Consider the following 7,008-nt stretch of genomic DNA (forward strand, 5'->3'; position numbering starts at 1 on the left):
TTCTTTCTTTCTTTCTTTCTTTCTTTCTTTCTTTCTTTCTTTCTTTCAGATTTATTTATTATGTATACAATGTTCTGCCTGCATGCCAGAAGAGGGCACCAAATATGGTAATGAGCAACCATGTGGTTACTGGGACTTGAACTCAGGACCTTTGGAAGAACAGTGTTCTTAACCTCTGAGCCATCTCTCAAACCTCTTAATTTTCATACAATATATATACAATTATGAACCAGAAAATACATATAATGTGTATGCATGGCTTTGGAAAGATAGCATCAAAAATCTTTTATTTTATATAATTTAAATTATTTATTTTATATGTATGGTTGTTTTACTTGGATGTATGTCTTTTATTTTCTTTTTGTTTCTGTTTTTCGAGACAGGGTTTCTTTATGTAGCCCTGGCTGTCCTGGACTCGCTTTGTAGACCAGGCTGCCCTTGAACTCACAGAGATCCCTCTGCCTCTGCCTCCCAAGTGCTGGGATTAAAGGCATGCTTGGGGGTAAGTTTGTGCACCACTTGCAAGAAGTGTCCATGGAAGCCAGAAGAGGACATCAGATCCCCTAGGGCTGGAGTTACATAAAATTGTGAGCTGCCGTGTGTAGGTGCTTTGAATTTAACCTGGGACCTCAGGAGGAGCAGTCAGTATTCTTAAGCACTGAGCCATCTTTCCAGCTCCATTTTTTTTTAAATATTTCTTAAAATTTGAATTATGCATATGGGTGTGGTGCACATGAATGCAGGTGCCTTCAGAGCCCTGGAACTGCTGTTACAGGTGATTGTGAAGAGCCCAACGTGGGTGTTAAGAACTCCTTCTGCAAGAGGAGCAAGTTATCTTTACATCTCAGCCCCTTAACCAAAACCTTTAACATCATATTATGGACTTACAGATATTAATAATACACTTTGGCTTTGTGTATATTTACATATAGAAGAAATATAATCATTAAGATTAAGTATAGTTTGAAGTTTCTATAACGTCAAAAATAGTCTTCCGAAGGCAGAACCTAATGGACCACAGCCACACAGAGTCACACACAGGTCTCCTCACGTTAAGGGTAACTTCTTTTTTACTTTACCTCTTTTTAAAGGGAGCTTTTCTTAAGAGTGTCTCTTCATGTGTTCGAGCCCCCATCCCCTGCCTTGTGGCTGTTTGTCCACAGAGACAGCTTTAGCAGCATACTCTGCTTTTCCCCCCTGCCAGCAGCCCCCTCTCATCCATTCTCCAGGCACTTGCTGAGGTTTGACAGCTTGCCTGTCCTGAGGTGCTTTGTTGTAGCAACAACAAAGCTCCCCCCAAATAAAAATGTCCCTGTGCTTCCAAAAAAATACACTTCAGAAACCCAAATAATATTTACAATCAGGAGTTTCTGAAAAACATACTTTCACAGACATAGAAATGTGGAGTTTAGAGCTGTGAGTGTTCTCTTGCTTAGTATGTGCGAGGTACTGGATTCCATGCCAAGAACTACAAAACAAACGACAACAATAATAACAACAAAAACTTAGAATGGACAGTTAATTGTGACAAGAAGAAGTGGAAGTTGCAATGGGAACTGGTCAGAAAACAATAAAGGCAATATTTTATGTCAAATCTTGGCTACGACCAAGTTTATAATAAAAAGATTAGTGAGATTTCATAATTTTTCTTTTGTTCTGTAAACCCAAGTGTTCAAGAAATACAACTCATTTTTACACTGGAAACCATATTTTTTTACTTATGTGAACCTCATGAAGACATGCATGTGACCCGTCCCGCAGGTCTGTCACTGGAGATCCTGAATGAGGGAGTGGGAATGAAAAAAGGGACAAGGACACAAGAAATGAAGACCAAGACAGTATCTCTGATCAAAGTCTCCATTTATTTGAGTTTTCCATACAACTATATAGGCAGAAGCTGAAGGAATGTAATTGCCTTTGGCAGGGTTACTAAGTGACTAGAAATCACAGGATGTCCCACCAAGATGTGCTAATAATGGTAATTTGGAAAGTTCCTCAGAAGAGTTATTTAGGAAGCCCTGAGGGAGAGCAGGATTTAAGGTATTTCAGGAAGATGATCTTATCGAAAGCCCCAGGTCAGCCAGGAATGTACTATTGTATCCTGGCAGTAGTCCAATCAAGCCAGATGCCAAAATTTAGGGGGCAGCAAGGTGCCAGAAGGCCCCCCAACATGCATGTGATCATTCTCATCTGAAAGACCCTTCCAATTCAACTGAGTACCAGTCCACTTCTGTGACTCTCTTGGCTTCTAGAATTGATATTTGTCGCTTTGAGATGTCTCAATAAGATAAATTCAGGCACAGTGACATCGTTCTGTTTCCAGTCTCTGTCCAATCTGCTGAAACAGATGTGTAAAACTCCCACCTTGCACCAATAACACACACTCCTGTTGCCTCACTTGGTATGACTGTGTCTAGGAAGAGAGGAAAACAGTATTCTGCTCCTCTCATCTCTACCACAAAGTACTGGAAATGAACTCCCGGGCCTAGCCCTCATACAGGACACTGTCACTGATCTATGTACCCAGCCCTGGAGTCTGCTTTTGGATCCCTCAAAACCAATCCGGAAGTTCATTTCTCCTGTGCTCAGGAGTGTCAGAGTTGGATCTGACCCTTAGTAAGGCATATTCAGTGCTCGAATCCTTTTTCATTTTTTCACTTAGGTAATTCTTTCTACTCAGAGGAAGAACATCCTTATTTTGACTAATCGGTATTCCTGTGCCGGACGCCAGAAAAGCAGGTTGACAAACATGCTGTTTCACTTTCACATTGTTTCATGGTGTTTGTGACTAAGTCACCAACATTTACAAAGTGGAGGATGAAGCTCTCTGGTGGATAGAGGGCTCTCTTAGCATCCTTGAGGCCCTGGGTTTAATCCCAGTACTGGAGGAAGGAGGCAGGATGGTGCAGGACTGTAATCTCCATGCTTTAAATGTAAAAGCAGGAAGAGTAGGAAATTAAGACCAACCTGGGCTACATAATGAGTTGTAGGTCAGTCCGGGTTACCTGTGATCCTGTCATACACAAACAAACAAAAGTAGACCATTTCTCATAAAATAAGAGAGACTTACCTTTAGTCTCTCTGGAAAGAAGGTAAAGATTAGGAAGTTACAAGCACACACTCCTCTGGAGAAACATGAAGCTCCAGGTGTGAAATACTGTACTCTTAGGAAATTTTACCACATAAAACAGGCATGGTGCTGCATGCCTGTAAAAGCAGCACTTGGCAAGTGGAAGCAGGAGGATCAGAAAGAAGTTCAAGAACATCCTCACTTGTTCAGTTAGTCAGAGGCTAGCCCTTGGATATGTCCTGTTGTATTAACCAAGACTCCACTGCAATCTTCCAAGAGTCCCAGGCAACATTTAAAACATTTTTACACATATTTAGTAATATTTCATTATTTTACATCTTCATACACGGATACAATGTATTTTGATCATGTCCACCCCTCCAGGACCTTCCGATCAGTCTCCCACATTCATGTCTTTTTTTATTTTATAATAGCTCTGTGTTCAATAAATGCCAACTGTACATGTATGGGTACCGTACCATTCACTAGGGCATGAACAACCTACCAGCAGCCACAGCCTCAAAGAAAAATGGTTCTTCCTCCCTCAACAGTTAATCAACTAATCAGCTGCCAACAGCTACTCCTTTACATGCCTCAACAGCCTGTCCTCCCAGGATGGAATTTTGATTGGTTTAATCTGGTACAGGCAACTACAGCTGCCTTGAGCTTATGTAGGCAAAAGCCATTGATGAGTATTTATTTATTGGGAGAGAGAGAGAGAGACTCATGACACTCCTGTGGAGGTCAGAGCAATCTTGTCAGAGTTGTTTCTCCTACCTACCATGTGGGTCCTGGGGATCAAACTCATGTCATCAATCTTCGTGGCAAGCACCTTTTCCTACTGAACCATTTGGTCAAACACTCCCAATATTCCTTATATATTCACTTTATTTGTTGTATATTATCATCCTAGTAATAGATGAAAACAGGCTGGCGACATATCTTTATTGCCATAACTGTTCTGTTTGTGATTAATTCAAAGACCTACCTTTTGATGGTGTTGGGTATCAAACCCAGGACCTCAAGCTAGGAAGCACCCTGCCTTTTAATGTTACGTTTTAAAGACCCTCTCTTTTCACATTTTAAATAATTGTGCTAAAGAACTGTAGAATTAAAGGGTCAAATACAATGAAAACAATTTAGAAAATAACAGGTTTGTCCACCTCACTTCTAGGATCCATCCAAAACTGGGGATGGCATGGGGATGGGGTGGAATCTCTAGAAATGAAGATGAAAAAGAAAATAAAACAAGAAATCTAAAATAAAAGTTAATTAGCTGTCTGGGTGACAGACACATCAACTCCTGCAATCACTAGGACTTGAGGACAGTTTGTCATCCTGAGCTACTTTAATCCACCCCCCAACTCCTGCTCAAACAAGAAGCAAACAGCAAAACAAAGCAGTGAATTATCTATGCAAGGACAAAACAGGATATGCAGGTTGTGAGCTGAGCTTAGGCAGTTAGCACGTATGGACCCCAGTAGGGAGCAGAGCCTTAACACTCCAGGTGATGGGTTGCTCACTAAGGAGGCTGGAGGGCTCACTTTGAAGTCTGGGAGTTGTTTCTTAAGTAATGAAAGCACTTGCCCAGGCATCCCTCCCTAATCCTTTATCCATGGACTCCTTGCTGTAGAGCCCAGGGCAACTCCCTGTGGACAAGGGCCTATCTCCTTCCCAAGATTTATTGAGTAGTTGCTCCCTTAATCCCAAATTCCTGTGTCCATTCTAAATTGAATTTTATGCTCCTTTGGAGATTCAGGAAAGCAGCCATTGGAGACACAACACACACACACACACACACACACACACACACACACACACATCTACCTATATGCACACTGGCCAGGTGTTGGATGAGACACTCTCCTAAGGGGCCCTTTATTTATACTGCTGCTACCGTGTACCGTGTGTGTGTGTGTGTGTGTGTGTGTGTGAGAGTGGGGAAGGCATGGGTCTCCTGTCCCATCTAGGCTTCCTTCTGTGGCAATATGAGTCTGCCCACCAGAAAGATCTGGGTAAAGAAAGCGGTGGTGTGAGGACAAGCAGGCCTACTGCCTGTCCCTGGAGGCCCAAGTCCAGGGAAGTGTAAGGCCTGTGGACTGTGGGCTACAGACAGCACAGAGGGTTCCTAGCTCTTACTCTGCATTGTAACCATCTGGAGGTCGTCTTCATTAATTCCCTCTTGCTTGTCCTGAGCCTTGGTGCTAAGGAAGCCACATTGTACTTATTAGTATTTATTTTAAAATGATGCCACACACACAACAGATATTATAGAGAAGAGATTTATTGGATGGAGGTGGAAATATAGGAACAGGAAAGAGAGAGACATAATGGGGGCCCCCAGGAAAGAATGGGAGGCAGAAAGAGCAGGAGGGGAGAGTAAGAGAGGAAAGTCAGAGAGTGACAAAGTGGTGGGTTGGTCCTTTCATAGCTTGTGCATGTACAGCTGAACCGTGCCTGCCACACACCTGGTGGGAGATACATGATGACATCATAGGTTACTAGGCAACCCAGAAGCAAGCTGCCTAAATACTAACAGTACTCCTTAAGGGCTCAGAACCAAGCTTTCCTGAGGCTGGGAAGAAGCCAGAGAACAGAGGAGGGATGATAAGTAAGTATAACTACATTCATGGCTCCTTTGAGGTTTTCCTTCATCTGGTTTCCCAACCCAAATTTACATTTTAACTTGACTATCTCAGAATTTTTGGAAGAAGACCTACCCATCTTATTTGTTCGTAGAAGGGCTCTCTCAACCTCTATACTCACATGGGCACAGCCCCTTTCCCCAAGCCAGGAATAGGGAGGGGTAGCAACTGATCAGCAAGTCCCGGAACCAGGATGGGCCCTGGTCCATAAGAGAGTCTCCTGGGCTCCAAAGGCTGCTGGAGTAGGAGGTGGCTGTATGGTGAACTCCTGAGACCATTACTTAGGCTGTCACAAGGTCCAAAGCTCTCTGTTCCTTAGGTTGTTTATAACTGTCAACTGTTTCACTCTATTTGGTAAGGAAGGAAATGGCTGCAGCTAAAACTGAAACAGTAATAATTACATGCAAGTCGGAGCCTCCCTGTGCCCTTGCAGGGCCTGGCCTGGCATTTTGAATGAACATGGCAGCTTTCCTATGTATGTGATTGAATTTTATCCCTAGGGAGTGGCATGGAGGCCATTCTGTTCTAAATCCTGAATTTTCCACTTTTCCCTACAGAGGGCAGATCTGAGTTTTGGAGGCCATTTTAAAGTGCCATATTTCAATCATTTTGACAAGAAATGCCAATGAAGAAAACCAAACCCTTCTCCTCCTTTGTTTTCTGGTCACTAATTCCAAAATATGGGGCTGTTCTCTGCTGTCAGTATTGTTAGGGTTGTGTGGCAGAGTTATACAGTAGATTCATAAACCATGCAACTGATTCCACTTGGGGGGGGTTTCTTAGGGAAGGGGGGTCACAGAGACAATCTCTGGGTAAGGTGGGAGAGAGAGAGAGACAGAGAGAGAGAGAGAGAGAGAGAGAGAGAGAGAAGGAGGGGAGAGTCCTCTTATAAGGTGACCCAGTGCATGCTCTCCATGGTTTCAGGTGGTTGCAGGTAGCCTCACAGATGCCTGATGTCCCATTTATCAGATCCCTTGGGGGCTGGCCATAGAGATGCCTGCTTAAGGATCCCAACATTCCTCCCTCTTTGGTTAATTAAAAAGTAAGGAACTAGGAAGGGGGGTGATGGTGGAGAGGCATTGGGGACACTTTTGTTCTTCAAGCTGCTCCCTGCTGATTAGGGGCCTTGTCATTCTCAGGGTACAGCTGGGCTCCACCATCAGGGCCGATTGGAAGGTCATTGTCATTGTTTCTGTATGCAGAAGTTGATAGACCTGTAAGAGTAAATGATTAATGGTTTGCTTAGAGAGTTTTTGCATTTGTTGTTGGAGGAATGTAGAGAAGAAGTTAATA

Source organism: Psammomys obesus, unplaced genomic scaffold (assembly GCF_907164565.1).
Source record: "Psammomys obesus unplaced genomic scaffold, mPsaObe1.curated_primary_1811, whole genome shotgun sequence".
Lineage (NCBI taxonomy): Eukaryota > Metazoa > Chordata > Mammalia > Rodentia > Muridae > Psammomys > Psammomys obesus.